The following is a 17,217-nucleotide window of genomic DNA, read 5'->3' as shown; positions in this document are numbered from 1 at the left end:
AACAAACACGTCTCTCATGTAAACACATATTTTTCACCCCTTTTTTTCTCCCCAATTTCGTGGTATCCAATTGATAGTAGTTACAGTCTTGTCTCATCGCTGCAACTCCTGTACGGACTCGGGAGAGGCGAAGGTCGTGAGCCATGCGTCCTCCGAAACACAACCCAACCAAGCTGCACTGCTTCTTGACACAATGCCCATCCAACCCAGAAGCCAGCCTCACCAATGTGTTGGAGGAAACACTGTACACCTGGCGACCGTGTCAGCGTGCACTGCGCCCAGCCTGCCACAGGAGTCGCTAGTGCGCAATGACACAAGGATATCCCTGCAGCCGGCTGCGACAGAGCCTGGACTCGAACCCAGAATCTCTAGTGGCACAGCTAGCACTGCGATGCAGTGCCTTAGGGAGGCCCTAAACACACACTTTCTTTGCATGAGAGAGTACATAGCATCTCTCACATCCAGAGATGCTTTTATAAATCATCAAAGCCTACTTCTTTCGGGTATTTGAGTGAAAATGGCCTACAAAATACCCAGGTCAACAAATGAGAATAAAAAATAAAAACATCACTCAGGTGGGCAGCAATATACTTGATTTCTGTAGAAAACATTAATTTCACACTTCCAACAAGATTCCTGCACATTTGAAAGGACATACAAACACAAAATGGGTGAATTTGATCAAATATAAATATAATCTTTCTTCCTTGAGGCCCCCAGTTAGTATTGCATAAAGAAAAACAATAAACAAATTACACCCCAAGCTATAAACAGATAAACATCAGATAAGATTGTCTGTGCAGTACGTGGGAGTGTTGGAGTGTATGTCTGTGTGTGTGCTGTGTTTGTGAAAGAGTTATGTTAGTACAAACTGGAGTGACTTGACATAAGACGTTGAGTGAACATTGACCTGAATTGACAAAAAAGTCCATGGCTTACTATGGACTAATTCACGTAGAGAGGAGCAGAGACTATATATGAATTACACTAGAACAGAGCTAGACTTGCAGTCATCTCCAGAACCTTCACTCTGAAATAACCATTTGAGCTGTGTTCACACAGAGTCCATAAAGAGTGCAAACAAAGTCATAAGGATGAACGCACAACGTGTTCATTTGAGACATATCCAACAGCCTTGAGGGCACCATGTCAGTCAGAACACCACTAATACTGTCCAAACTGCAAGCCCCGAAACACCCTGGGCTCAGAGGGGAACAAAGTGGGGGTAAGGAGCAAATGAGGGAGGGAGGAAGAGGAGGAGGAGGAGGGATGTCCATGGCCCCCTTTTCATAGACTGAAGTGTTAGCAGAAGTGTTCTCAGGTCCCGGGGTTCAAGAGGAACAGCGGGAAAGAGGAGGAGGGGTGTGGAAGGAAAGCCTTCACCCTTCATCATGCAGTCTCATTCAGGCCACAGGGTCGTCTGAACTCCTGCCCTCGTTCATGGATCCATTTGTTTGATACTGAGGTTGACAAGGAGGATAAAGAAAGATGTTAGCTGCCATAGCCTGGTTTGGTAAAATGTCTACAGTACTTACAGAGATTCATTTAGGTGGTTTCAATACACAAACTCACCCCACTTGTTGCCCACCAGTACTGGGCAGGCTGCGTTTCTAGTACTGTAATCTCCCTCTCCACTGGGAAACAGGTTGTACCAGAACACTGCAGTCCCCTGTAATACATCACACACAGCAGAGAGAGGTTACAGGGAATGATGTAACTATGCTCATACACATTGGCCGCAAATATACACACTCATAAGCATTTAGTCACCTTTTTCGGCCATACTACAGCACCCACATCTGGGAAAACTGTAGCTCCTCCTGCTGCCACATCACTCATCTAGAATCGAGAAAACAAGAACTAGTCACCCACTACTATCTTATTGGAATCTTCCCTGATGTATTTATTTTAGGTGGGTGGGGGTAAAGACAGAAGCAGTCCCATGCATATAGAGATACTCACATAGAAGAGCCAGGTTGCTATGCGGTTTCCAGTTCCCAGCTCTTTAAAGGCATCAGGCTCATCTTTCTGTAGAGAGAGAGAGACTAGGTTATCATGACATGATCAATATGAGCAAAAATGGCACATCCTATGTGTAATCCAAAAACGTCTTACAGCAATAATGTGTCCAGTTAAAAATCAGGGCTGCAGGGCTACTAACCCGTCCAAAGTCAAAGTGTGGCTCATACTGCCCTCCCACACCGTAGTTTGCAACCTGAAAAGCAACAAAAATTTGAATCGTGAGATCATTAATATTGGAAAAGTAACCGTCAACAATCCCAAACAATGACACAAACAAACACATATTACCTGCAACTCTTCTGCAGTGTCCATCGCCAGTCCTGTGAGGTCCTCAATCCGCTGGTTGATCTGGTCAATCAATGGGTGTTCATACGCTGTCAGCCATGCACTGGGACAGGGGAAGGACACAGGGGTTCATGGAAAACAGGTCAAATACAGGGTATATGAATTGTCACAGGGGGGCAGTAGAGTCACTATAGGACAGTAGTTATTACTGATGAACAGTATAGAAGAGAGAGAAACTAGACAAACCATGCTGCAAGCTGCTGCTGAATATGAAATATATAAACTACAGTAGGTTAATGCGTTACTTGCATTCAATAGATGAGCGGTGGGAGGAGCGTTGAGAGAGGAAGAGGAAGGACTTGAGAAAGCGGCCCGACAGTCTCCAATCAGCTCAGCATACAGTGGTGGGAGTGTCTGAAGTTTAGGAGTAACTCAATAAAGTCATGTGTTTCTTTATCTACTTTTCAAGAACGTATGCCTTCTATAGGTCAAAGCTTTCAGTTTGCAGTCATAATGTGAGCCATCCTTTCATTCAAAGACTTAATCATGGACACTCTTACTGACAGTTGTGGCTGCTTCGTGTGATGTATTGTTGTCTCTACCTTCTTGCCCTTTGTGCTGCTGTCTGTACCCAATAATGTGTGTACCATGATGTGCTGCTGCCATGTTGTGTAGCTACCATGTTGTCATGTGCTGCTGCCTTGCTATGTTGTTGTCTTAGATCTCTCTTTATGTAGTGCTGTGTTGTCTCTCTTGTCGTGATGTGTGTTTTGTCCTATATTTTTATAGTATTTTTTATTTTGAATCCTAGCCCCCGTCCCCCACATCAGGCCTTTTGCCGTTTGGTAGGCCGTCATTGTCAATAAGAATTTGTTCTTAACTGTCTTGCCTAGTTAAATAAAGGTTAAAGAAAAAATAAAAAAATAAATGTGGCCTGGGACAATTCCTGGGACAATTCTGGAGGTCACAGGCTTGGTTGATGACTTAAGGGGCACCAGAGGAGAGTCTTTCACCATCCACCCAGGCCCAGTAGTCTAAACTGCCCACTCCAATAGGGAGAGAGCCATTCTGACTGGGTGTCATGGCAATGACTTCTTTCATGTATCATATGAAGACATCACAATTTCTTAGATCTCTCATTTTATGGTCCACAACATTATTTTCATTTTTCTGGGTCATGCACCACAAGCCTCAGTGTGCAAATAAAAATGGTAAAACCACAGACAATAGCATTCAAATGGTGGATTCTCTGCTTAATAGATTTGCCATACACTGCGTGAAGTGAGAGTTGTAGCAGTTGTGGTCGTAATGTTTTCAAGGCCAGGGGGCTGGAGTTTGAGTTTACGGCATTGGGATGAGGTCCAGGACAAAGGCTTGGGTTCAGACATCTGTTCTCCACACACCATGCATTTTTATTAGATACATTATTGAATCTCTCAGCCAATAAAATTACTCATCCTCCCCAGTGCAATATACTGTCTGTATTACTTAATACTGAAAATCAAAACTAAGATGAGTGTTAGTAAAGTGATTTATTAGAAGTTGCTGTTGGGGGAGTGAAGACAGTAAAACAATTAATTGGACATGATACAGTGCTGGTTAGGTCATAAAGGCTCTCTTCCTACAAATTCTCTCCCCTGCTATGACTGCTCTCCCAATTTGACCTCGTTGTCAATTCAAATGAGGTTCACGCTCAGTTCACCACACACACAGTTGCACATACTTCCACATGAACACACAGAAGCAGACACAGACAGACAGACACACACATGCACACACTCTAGCAAACACACACAAATTAGCACTAACTTGCAGTAATAGGCAGGGACAGAAAAAACAAAGTGATGTGGGGTGGTGTAATGGTTGGTTCTATTATTAAAAAGAGGAACTTTTTTTTTTTAAGTATCTTTGACTTAAGACTGGCATGTTCCCGTACAATCAGTAGTCTGACCATAGATTTGGTTGTGTGTGTATTAGATCTCCACAAGGGGGCACTCACTGTTCAACAGGATCATATATATATATACATATACACACACACATACATACATATATATATATATATATATATATATATATGTATACATATATACATATATATATATATACATATATATATATATATATATATATATATATATATATATATATATATTCGGCCCCCTTGAACTTTGCGACCTTTTGCCACATTTCAGACTTCAAACATAAAGATATAAAACTGTATTTTTTTGTGAAGAATCAACAAGTGGGACACAATCATGAAGTGGAACGACATTTATTGGATATTTCAAACTTTTTTAACAAATCAAAAACTGAAAAATTGGGCGTGCAAAATTATTCAGCCCCTTTACTTTCAGTGCAGCAAACTCTCTCCAGAAGTTCAGTGAGGATCTCTGATGATCCAATGTTGACCTAAATGACTAATGATGATAAATACAATCCACCTGTGTGTAATCAAGTCTCCGTATAAATGCACCTGTACTGTGATAGTCTCAGAGGTCCGTTAAAAGCGCAGAGAGCATCATGAAGAACAAGGAACACACCAGGCAGGTCCGAGATACTGTTGTGAAGAAGTTTAAAGCCGGATTTGGATACAAAAAGATTTCCCAAGCTTTAAACATCCCAAGGAGCACTGTGCAAGCGATAATATTGAAATGGAAGGAGTATCAGACCTCTGCAAATCTACCAAGACCTGGCCGTCCCTCTAAACTTTCAGCTCATACAAGGAGAAGACTGATCAGAGATGCAGCCAAGAGGCCCATGATCACTATGGATGAACTGCAGAGATCTACAGCTGAGGTGGGAGACTCTGTCCATAGGACAACAATCAGTCGTATATTGCACAAATCTGGCCTTTATGGAAGAGTGGCAAGAAGAAAGCCATTTCTTAAAGATATCCATAAAAAGTGTCGTTTAAAGTTTGCCACAAGCCACCTGGGAGACACACCAAACATGTGGAAGAAGGTGCTCTGGTCAGATGAAACCAAAATTGACCTTTTTGGCAACAATGCAAAACGTTATGTTTGGCGTAAAAGCAACACAGCTCATCACCCTGAACACACCATCCCCACTGTCAAACATGGTGGTGGCAGCATCATGGTTTGGGCCTGCTTTTCTTCAGCAGGGACAGGGAAGATGGTTAAAATTGATGGGAAGATGGATGGAGCCAAATACAGGACCATTCTGGAAGAAAACCTGATGGAGTCTGCAAAAGACTCCGACTGGGACGGAGATTTGTCTTCCAACAAGACAATGATCCAAAACATAAAGCAAAATCTACAATGGAATGGTTCAAAAATAAACATATCCAGGTGTTAGAATGGCCAAGTCAAAGTCCAGACCTGAATCCAATCGAGAATCTGTGGAAAGAAACTGCTGTTCACAAATGCTCTCCATCCAACCTCACTGAGCTCGAGCTGTTTTGCAAGGAGGAATGGGAAAAAATGTCAGTCTCTCGATGTGCAAAACTGATAGAGACATACCCCAAGCGACTTGCAGCTGTAATCGCAGCAAAAGGTGTCGCTACAAAGTATTAACTTAAGGGGGCTGAATAATTTTGCACGCCCAATTTTTCAGTTTTTGATTTGTTAAAAAAGCTTGAAATATCCAATAAATGTCGTTCCACTTCATGATTGTGTCCCACTTGTTGTTGATTCTTCACAAAAAATACAGTTTTATATCTTTATGTTTGAAGCCTGAAATGTGGCAAAAGGTCGCAAAGTTCAAGGGGGCCGAATACTTTCGCAAGGCACTGTATATATATATATATATATATATATATATATACAGTGCCTTGCAGCTGCATCTCTGATCAGTCTTCTCCTTGTATGAGCTGAAAGTTTAGAGGGACGGCCAGGTCTTGGTAGATTTGCAGAGGTCTGATACTCCTTCCATTTCAATATTATCGCTTGCACAGTGCTCCTTGGGAGTATATAGGGCCACGTCACAACCTTTTCTTGCAGTGAATCTCTCTCATATATATATATATATATATATATATATATATATATATATATATATATATATATATATATATATATATATATATATATATGAGAGAGATTCACTGCAAGAAAAGGTTGTGAGGTGGCCCTATATACTCAAAGACCTGCCGAAACATGGATAGGACATCCTGGGGATGCAGGTCAGGGTGGTATGAGATGGATAGAGACCAGAGGCGATGGGGAGTCTCTGGAGCCCCTAATGTATTATGCCCTTTGACCCCTTACCTATTGGAGACTCTGTACAGGGCCGTGGTGAGTTTCCCAGTTAGAGGGTCATGTACTGTGGCGCGCCTTAGCTAGTTCCACAGGCACAAGAAAAAACAAGGAAGGAAACAAAAGAAAGGGAGAGAGGTACACAACACATACACAACACAACATTATAGGAAGTAGAGGGAAAAGGGAAGTGAAAGAAACAGAAAGAGGAGAAAGATAAGCAAATCTGGTCAATGTTATTCCGACATTATGCCAGGGGTTGTTTCAGGGCCAGTCCTTTCACCCAACGTTAGTATCACTTAATAGTTTATGCTGTAGATTAGGAGAATGCTAAACTAGTGATTACATTAGTGATAAAAGGAACAGAAGATTTGTGAAAGGACTGCTCCTGACACACCCTTAGTTGGCCAAAAGCAACTATGTTAATATAAACAACTACATCTTTGTTTTATCCCCCCCCCCCCCCTCACCCTCCACTGGATTAAAATCCTAGAGCAGCTGTAACTCCTGAGCAGAAGCACATTTTCACCACTTTCAGGCCCTACACTCTTCTCTCCTTTTTATTAGTTTATACTCTGAACCTCTAGAACGCCCTTGGAATCTTCTAGAATCTGACTTATGGTTAGACTAACAAAATTTGTCAGAGCGAGAGTGGAGGAGGGTCTAGTCAAAGTAAGATTCTGTGCTTCTGCAGAGGAGTCTTCAAGCCTAGGATGGAGGGAGGAATGCGGACCGGACTCAGAGGCATAGGCCAGTGGCAGGCGTAAGAGGAGGGGATTGAGGTGGGGTGACCCCATCCTCTCCTGCTGCCTGCACCTGGCTGTGCTTTACCTCTTGCTGATCCTGTAGGGGGCAGTCTCGAGCACACCAGTGATGGGGTTGGAGATGGTGGCCCGGCGGAGCTGTAAGCTAGGGAGAGGGGGTTTACAGGATATCCTGACACCACCTTCATCGCCCAACTCCATGCACCAGCCTCTGCTCTGGGTGGGCTTAAAGGGCTCAACCTACCTACACTTTCATGGCTCTTTGATATAAGTCAATTCTCATTGACTCGATCAATGCATACTGTGTCAAGAGTGTTTATGTTTAGCATTAACATTGCCCATTTGTTCTGCCTTCCAATGGCCTCGAAGCTGCAGATACACAGCTGCAGCTGGTCAGACAGTTACTAGTATGAGTATCTTGATTACCAAAGAGCAACGACACAGAAATTACACTTCTGTAGGACCATGAAACCCTTCCATCACACACTTCTGTGTGGCCATGACACCCTTCTGAACCCTTATTACCTCAATGTAACACACACACACACATACCAGACAGAGAGTGGAATTTACCCTGGGCTTGGCCAGCTCTTTGACCTTCTCGATCTCGCTGTGAGAGATGATGTCAAGGTAACGGACGATGTAGGGCCGGTCCCACTCGTCCTCCTGCTTCACCGGGCTCAACAGGTACTTGGGGTGACTGTGGTTGTCATAGTAATGGCAGAAAAGCCAGCTCTGTCTGCGGGGGGTCTACAAGGCAGAGATGCGGAGGGTGGAGGTAAGAAGACAGATAGATTGACAGAGATAAAGACACAAGAAGAGATGGAGCTAGAAACTGGACGTTACTCTTTGATGACTACAACTTGTGTTCAACTAACACACACACATATGCACAACCACATTAAGACACTCTAAACCCATTTATATGAGCTCAACCTTTCACTGTGTGTGTGAGTAACTCCTCCTCACCAGCTTTATGCCCTCCCCTCGACACAGCATCTCATAAATCTTCCTCTCTGGGACAGGCTCCCGGAAGCGCATCTTCTCCTTGGAGGCATCACTCGTCTGTCTATTCGTTCGCCCCTTGCCCTCATTCTGGGCCTTCTGGGCCTCCTCGGCCTGGGCCTTCCTCTGCTTTGTCAGTTGAAAATCAAAGTACTTCAGGTTGCCGTTGGCCAGCTGGTGTTCCGGGTCTGGAGTGAGGAGAGAGAGAGAGGGGACAGTGAGATGAAATGCTGATGCTCATACAGTAACAAGACAAGGAAAACTTCACCTCATTTTTAAGATTCATGCACAGCGCTACTGACTATCTGGATGACTAACTTCAGATCCTACTGCCACCTGGGACATTTTATGAGTAATCCTCTATCCCAGTTTATGCAGGGCATACATATCTGTTGTTCAATGATTCACCTGGAGGGCATCATATTCCCTCAGCACTTGTTAACAGTTCAGGTCCTTCAGTGTGCTCTCATTTTCACTCCTTTAACTTTCTTTGTGTGTCCTAAGTTTGACCCCACCCCCAGTGTGCCTAGTTTAACTCCTTTAATTCTGAGCCATGTTAGGGTATCTCACCCAGTATGAGCAGCCTCTTGGTGAGCTCCAGGGCCCTGCCTAGCTCTCCCTGCTGGTAGATGGCATAGCTGAGGTAGTCCAGCACGGTAACCTTGTCCATGGTGGACTCCTCTCCTTCATCCAGTTGCTTCAGGGCCTGTTCCATCCATAGCTCAGTGTGGTAGTAGTCCACCTCGCTGTAGGCAATCTTCCCCAGCTCAAAGCAGTCCTCCACCGTCATAGGGCTCTTGTGCGTCACTCCTGTGGATGAGCCAGTGGTTACAAACTTACAAATTATAAAAGGCCTCAAGTTCTCTCTCTAGCACTCCCTAACCCCTTACCTGGCAGGTCTCCTCTAGAGATGATGTTGGTATCTAGCCTGTAAGTGTCTTGCAGTCTGAGAAGGGCCTTGGCTGCGCCTGTCTGGTCCTCGTCTGTAGGCAAGTGTTTCCTCTGGAGGGTCAGGTTAGAGATGAAGCCTGATAGAAAGATAGAGATTCTCATTGATGAGGATGCTCACTGTGAGTATGCAAAAGACAAACAAACATTGCAGCAAATCTCTAAGATTAACACTTATGTCGTTGCTGCTTTGTGACTACTTTCAACATCCTTTTCATCCCTTCTAATGTGACCCTCATTGTGTAATAATGTCTAACCGTCTGTGGTGTCCTTCAGCACCAGGCTCCCCAGGTCTCCCCATTCTGTGTTCAGCCTCTTCATCAATTTGAAGGCGTTGACCGGGAGTCACAGGAAGCCCTCGGGATCCTGCATGGCTGTGGCTGACAACACATCCAGCTTCTCTGCCCACCTAGGAGAGGGTTTGGGAGAAGAGACGCAATTCAGCAACTCTGTTTGTGTGTGTGTGTGTGCGCGAGCATGCGTGCGTGCGTGCATGTGTGTCTGGACACTCACAGTTTGACCTGTTTCAGCTTCTTCTCCTCTGCCGTGATATAATCCTTCAGTGAAGTCTTTCTCTGTGTACAACAGATCTGTCTTGTGACCTAAGGAAGGAAAATACACACACACATTATCAAACTTTATTTTAAGTTTATCTAAACCAATAATACACATAGAGATAAGGAATACATTGTGTACTGTATAATTCAACTTCTGGGTAGATAACAATCACAGTATGTGCAGTGAGGGCAGACCAAACTGGGGCATTAAGGGCAGACCAAACCGGTTTCTATTTCATAGGAGAGGGAGGAGCATCACCAATGGATGTGTATAAAAGTCACTATGGGCTGAGAAAGTCTGGAGCAGGCTGCTCAATACCGGTAAACACGACCAACACCGTCGCTCCATCCTGGACATACTGCGAGAGAGAGAGAGACGGAAACAGAGAGAGGTGAAGGAGAGAGAAAGAGAGATATAGAGAGAGGGGAGGGGAGGCAGAGAGAGGAAGAAAGAGGAGGTGAGAATGAGGGTTAGTGAAAGAAGGACAGTGCATGTATGGTGTTTTTTCACTCAAATAATCAGCTAATGTACTAGAAAAAGTCATGATTTGCAGGGTAGTTCCCTTATGACAGAATGCACTAAGCACGGACCAATGTCGATGTCTTTTGGAAGTCTTTTTTTAAGCTATTTATTTTGTGCGGACCACACCGGCCTTAATTTCAACGTCCACAGACGTCCAGTCTGGACTAGCCTATATTTGGCCCAAACATAGACGTCTATAATTGGTTCAGATTAGGTCCGGTGTGGTCTGGCCTTGATTAGTCACAAACATAGACGTCTAAGTTCGGACAGCACAGTACAGCACAGTACAGTAGAGCACAGTAGAGTAGAGAACAGAACAGAAAAGTAAAGGGGAGTAGAGTATAGTATAGTACAGTATAGGACAGTATGATACAGTAGAGCACAATAGAATACAGTAAAGTATAGTTCAGTACAGTAGAGTACAATACAGCACAGGAGAGTATGGAACAGAATAATGAACTGTATTGTACCCTACTTTACTCTAATGTACTCTGCTCTACTGAATTAAACTCTACTGTACTCTACTGAATTAAACTGTACTGTACTGTACTGTACCGTATTGTACTGTACTCTGCTAAATAAAACTCTCCTGTACCGTACCATACTGTACTCTACTGTGCTCTACTGTACTAAACTGTGCGGTAATGTACTGTTCTGTTCAAACTTGTGAAACATAGCCTAGATGTCTATGATTAGTCTAGATTTCGTCTCGTCCGGACCGATGAACATTTGTGACTGGTTTCAGGACACTAGGTGAATGTCGCGTGTCACTACTTCACAGGAGAGGCATTTGAATGTAAATATATATATATTTTAATCAAAATGCGTTTTTGGCAGAAATGCTTTCTGGAACATGTTCCTTAATAACAAACGTGTATGCCATCTGTAAATACGAATACAATTGTTAAAATATGAGCCTAGTTGGTTTAGCCACAGAAAAAGACATGAACCTTCCCGCCAGTCATGATTGGCTGAGATGATGGATGGGTTGGAATGTAAGCAGAGTATGATAGTATGATAGCTAAGGAGGTGGAGAAAATTCAGGCGTTTGATTGCAAATATGTGGAGAAAGTAGAAAAGAGGACACACAGAAGGCTGTTGTAATCCGGAGAAGGGGTGTTTTATACATCTTCAAATTAAGGGCAACCATAGCATCCATGACAGAGGGAGAAGCGTTCATCCATGTATATGGGTAAGAGAGTCTAGGTAGCTACATTTTCAGTTATTATACGTTTCTATACCGTCAGAAAGTCGTTTTCATTGCAGTTAAAGTGTACTGTTACCAAGCTATGGTTTGAAAAATTAAAGGAGAGCAGCACCCTCTAGAAGCTCAGAGGCAATAATTGAATAACCTAATAACCAACTGTCTTCATCAGGGTATAATGACAAACACTGCGGGGTGACGAGTTTACAGTATATAATGTCTTTAGTCATGGCTGGGTGTGGCCTGATATCATTGGTTCATTCTCAGATATAAAAATAACATACTTAAAACATGAATGGATAGCATATGATCATAGATACAATTTTGCTACATAGGCCTACAAACATTTACAATGAATAGCAGAATCACAATAATCACAAGAATGGCTTCAGATCAAAGTCTACGTTGAGCCCGAAGGGAGCAAGAGTTTTTAAATTAAAGATCCAGGCAGCCTCTCGTTTTATCAATAAATTGTCGAGGTCACCCCCTCTCCTAGGGACGGTGACATGTGCGATGCCAATATAACGTAGGGACGAAATCGAGTGGTTTTCTTCCAAAAAGTGGGCAGCAACTGGGTAAGTCAAGTTTTTGCACTTAATGGTGCTATGATGCTCTGAAAATCATACTTTTAATTCGCGCTTTGTTTTACCCTCATAATTTTTACCACAAGGAAAAGTTATAAGATAAATAACTGACTTAGTGCAGCATGTGATTACACATTTGAACATTCAAAGCAGAATTACTTTTCCATTGTTCCTCTACAATAGTGTATGATATGCCATTTCTTTACTTTTATACAATGTAAAAAAAATAAAAAATAAATTAAAAAAAAAACTATTTAAAATTTTGCAACATAAGACCGAATCGAACAGGTCGGTCACATTTGTACTTGTTTGGGGTGGAGGTCATTAAATAATACCCAGCAAGCTTTGCAATTGTTTGTTTTTACTTTACATTTTGGTCATTCAGCAGACACTCATCCAGAGCGATTTACAGTCAGTGCATTCAACTAAGGTAGATAAACAACCACATATAACAGTCAAAGCAGGAATTAAACAATTATGTAACTGTTACTGATAATGTTATTGTAGTTCAAGTGGTTTGTTGGTTTACACCCTGGGTATTATTGGCCAACGTGCAATCATTAGAAAACAAACTGGACGATCTACGATTAAGACTATCCTACCCACGGGACATTAAAAACAGTAATATCTTATTTTTCACCGAGACATGGCTGAACGACGACATGTATAATATAGAGCTGGTTGGCATCTCTGTGTATCGGCAGGACAGAGCAACTATGTCTGGTAAGACGAGGGGCGAGGGTGTGTATCTATTTGTCAATAACTGCTAGTGCGCAATGTCTAATATTAAAGAAGTCTCAAGGTATTGCTCGCCTGAGGTAGAATACCTCATGATAAGCTGAAGACCACACTATCTACTAAGAGAGTTCTCATCTAAATTATTCGTAGCCATCAATTTACCACCACAAACCGATGCTGGCACTAAGACCACACTCAACGAGCTGTATAAGGCAATAATTAAATAAGAAATGGGCATTTAGAAATGCTCCTAGAGGCCAGGGACTTTAACGCAGGCAAACTTAAATCCTTTTTGCATCATTTCTCCCACCTTGTCACATGTGCAACTAGAGGAGAAAAAAAACCTCTAGACCACATTTAATCCACACACGGAGATGCATACAAAGCTCTCCCTCACCCTCCATTTGGCAAATCGGACCATAATTCTATCCTCCTGATTCGTGCTTACAAGCAAAAACTAAACATGAAGCACCAGTGGCTCGCTGACAAAATTTTGTGACCGCCACAGCCCTAGTCATGACTGACCTTGGATAACCATACTAAGTGTCAACATCCTATGCCAATATAATTATACCTTCCTGTGTCTGACCAAAGTGAGCCTTCTGATACACACGTTTTAGCACTTAACTTGTATGATGTTAATTTTTCAATTCAGACTACACTTAGAACAAATGGTTCCAAAAGGGTTCCTTCAGCTGTCCCCATAGGAAACACCTTTGTGGTTGCAGGTAAAACCCTTTTTGGATCCATTTAGAATTATTTGGGGTTACATGTAGAAGCGTCTGTGGAAAGAGTTCTACGTGGAACCCAAAAGGGTTATTCAACAGGTTTTTCTATGGGGACAGCCGAATAACCCTTTTAGGTTCTAGATAGCACCATTTTTTCTAAGAGTGTACTGTCTGAGGCTGAGCTTTGTTTCGTGTTTACCTGAAATCTCTTTCAAGCACATCACCTGATATGATATGTACTAACTGATCTGTTACGGGCGCACAGAATAGGCCATAGAGAAATTTGACTTGGCACTTAAAACGTAGATATGGAGGCTTCATTCCTGTGGTTTTCAAGGAATGTTGTGGAGCACCCATGTCTGTACAGGTATTCATTGGCCACATATGTTGTGTTGACAGTCCTGTCGTAAATCTTTATCATTGACCATGCTTGTTCTAAAAAGACCCCACTAGCTTAAAGGTTAGGAAGCATTGGGGTGGCAGGGTAGCCTAGTGGTTAGAGTGTTGGACTAGTAACTGGAAGGTTGCAAGTTCAAACCCCAAGTTCAAACCCCCGAGCTGACAAGGTACAAATCTGTCATGAACCCACTGTTCCTAGGCTGTCATTGAAAATAATAATTTGTTCTTAACTGACTTGCCTGGCTAAGTAAAATAATTAATTTTTACTCACCAAAGTAACAACTTAGTGTGGCCATGGTGACCCAGCAGACTCGGACCAGCTCCGTAACACCATCTCCTCCCAAGGAGCCACCATTGGTAGACACGAAGAGTTACTTCGAGGTCTTCTGGACGGATTCCAGACCTTGGCAGAACGCCATGACTGTGCCTTGAATACATTGCTGGAGCAATTCCGTGAATTATCTGTGAGGAAGCCGGCCACGACAGTAGCCTTCCAGCCCCCCAGTAACACCGCTGTCAGCAGTGCGTCTAAGAATGTTAATGTTAAGCCGGACGCACTTTCACACCACTATTTCCCCGCTTCTACACCCTCGAGACCATTCTTCCTACCTTGTGCCTGGTGGCTAACCTCGTCTGGGGAATAGAGAACCAGGTCCATGAGCCCGGGTGGGGGGGGGGGGGATGTTTGTCCCAGATGCTGTCCGCTCCCGTCTTGGAATGGGCTCATTCATCCAGGCTTGCCTGCCACCCTTGCTCTTGTTGGACCCTGGCCTTTGTACGACCAGGCCTTTGTGCGACAACGCCATCGTTCCAGATGTCTCCGCATTCGTCGCCGCCTGCACCATCTGTGATCAGAACAAGACTCCACGGTAAGCTCCGGCTGGCCTCCTTCAACCTCTTCCTGTCCCTCACCGTCCCTGGTCACATATATCCCTGGACTTCGCCTATTGTCTCCCTCCGTCTGATGTGAACACCACAATCCTCACAGTGGTGGACAGGTTTTCCAAAGCCGCCCATTTCATTCCCCTCCCCAAGCTACCTTCTACTAAGGAGATGGCCCAGCTCATGCATCAGCACATCTTCCAGATCCATTGACATCCGGTGGACATGGTTTCTGACCATTGTCCTCATTTCTAGTCCCTGTTGCGGAAGGCGTTCTGCACACTCATTGGGTTGTCGGCCAGCCTCCGGGTTTCATCCCCAATCCAATGGCCAGTCGGAGCGTGCCATTCAGGACCTGGACACAACACTTTGGTGCCTCGTCTCGGCCAACCCCACCACCTGGAGCCAGCAACTCGTGTGGCTGGAGTATGCCCGGAACACCCTTCCCTGCTCGACCGCTGGACTGTTGCCCTTCGAGTGCTCTGTGGGTTATCATCCCCCGCTCATCCCGTAGCAAGACGTCAGCATACCATCTGCCCAGATATTTGTCCACCGCTGTCAGCGTACCTGGAAGAGAGCTCGGTCTGCTCTTCTCAAGATCACCTCCAGGTATCGTCGACAGGCGGACCACTCCCCGCTATAGTCTTGGGCAGAAGGTATGGCTGTCCACTCGGGATCTGCCCCTCCAGGTAGAGCCCTGCAAACATTCCCCTCGTTTTATTGGCCTTTTCCCCATCACCAAGATAATTACCCCCTCTGCTGTTCGCCTTCTGTTGCCCCATACCCAACGTATACATCCCACTTTACATGTGACTAAGATTAAACCTATATATCACAGACCCATGTCTCCTGTTTCTTGTCCTGAGGTGGAATGTCACGATAACAGCTAAAAACTCCCTTGAGAGGTTGAATGATCGGCATTGGACCATCAGGTATTCCAACACGGGTGAACATGTTCATTATCCACCAACAGTCTAATTTTGATATCCTATTTCTTAAAATGTTTGAGATTGATGACCAATGAGTTAATGTCCCACTTCAATATAAAGGGACAGAGGAGTAAACTTGCCTTTGCTACCACTTGTCTGTGCTTCATTGCAGTTGGTAAGTAAATGTGAGCAGTTGAGACATTTGACATAGACAATGAGACATTTTTTGTAGATTCTGACTGTCAAAGATATTTTACTGTGCGTTAATGTTCTGTCGTGTCCTTCACGCCCATATTATGCCAATTTTTATGCTTACAGTAAGTGTAATATGTTGCGGTCCCCCAGGAAAGTCCTAAAATATCACTGACCGCCGTGGTAGAAGAGGATGCAAAGTATGTACATGAGCAATTTGCTCTTTTTTAAAGATCATGGTGCAGTACCTCGACTTTGTTGTCCTTAATCTTATGGCTGAAATCCCGTTAATGGGATCGATTTGACAACAGCCAGTGAAAGTGCAGGGTCCCATATTCAAACAACAGAAATCTCATGATTAAAGTTCCTCAAACATACAAGTATTATACACAATTTTAAAGATAAACTTGTTAATCCCACCACAGTGTCCGATTTCAAAAAGGCTTTACGATGAAAGCATACCATGCGATTATGTTAGGTCAGCACCTAGTCACAAAAAACAGCAATTTTCCAGCCAAAGAGAGGAGTCACAAAAAGCAGAAATAGAGAGAGGATTTATCACTAACCTTTGATGATCTTCATCAGATGGCACTCATAGGACATCATGTTACACAATACATGTATGTTTTGTTCATATTTATATCCAAAAATCTCAGTTTACATTGGAGCGTTGTGTTCAGTAAAGCTTCGCCTCCGATTTTGCAGAGAGCCACATCAATTTTCAGGAATATTCATCGTAAACGTTGATGAAAGATACAAGTGTTATGCATAGAAATAAATACACTGCTCAAAAAATAAAGGGAAAACTTAAACAACACTATGTAACTCCAAGTCAATCACACTTCTGTGAAATCAAACTGTCCACTTAGGAAGCAACACTGATTGACAATAAATTTCACATGCTGTTGTGCAAATGGAATAGACAACAGGTAGAAATTATAGGCAATTAGCAAGACACCCCCAATAAAGGAGTGGTTCTGCAGGCGGGGACCACAGACCACTTCTCAGTTCCTATGCTTCCTGGGTGATGCTTTGGTCAGTTGTGAATGCTGGCGGTGCTTTCACTCTAGTGGTAGCATGAGACGGAGTCTACAACCCACACAAGTGGCTCAGGTAGTGCAGCTCATCCAGGATGGCACATCAATGCAAGCAGTGGCAAGAAGGTTTGCTGTGTCTGTCAGCGTAGTGTCCAGAGCATGGAGGCGCTACCAGGAGACAGGCCAGTACATCAGGAGATGTG

At 43.6% G+C, this 17,217-nt stretch overlaps 1 pseudogene; it reads right to left on the bottom strand.

The window, feature by feature from the left end:
* Positions 1–1,140: 1,140 nt before the first annotated feature.
* On the bottom strand, positions 1,141–10,147 carry LOC110503096 (prolyl 4-hydroxylase subunit alpha-1-like; annotated as a pseudogene).
* Positions 10,148–17,217: the final 7,070 nt, after the last annotated feature.

The sequence above is a fragment of the Oncorhynchus mykiss genome, chromosome 23, assembly GCF_057628025.1.
Source record: "Oncorhynchus mykiss isolate SJ-2025 chromosome 23, ASM5762802v1, whole genome shotgun sequence".
In the NCBI taxonomy this organism is placed as follows: domain Eukaryota; kingdom Metazoa; phylum Chordata; class Actinopteri; order Salmoniformes; family Salmonidae; genus Oncorhynchus; species Oncorhynchus mykiss.
This window is presented reverse-complemented; position numbering and strand designations above follow the sequence as displayed.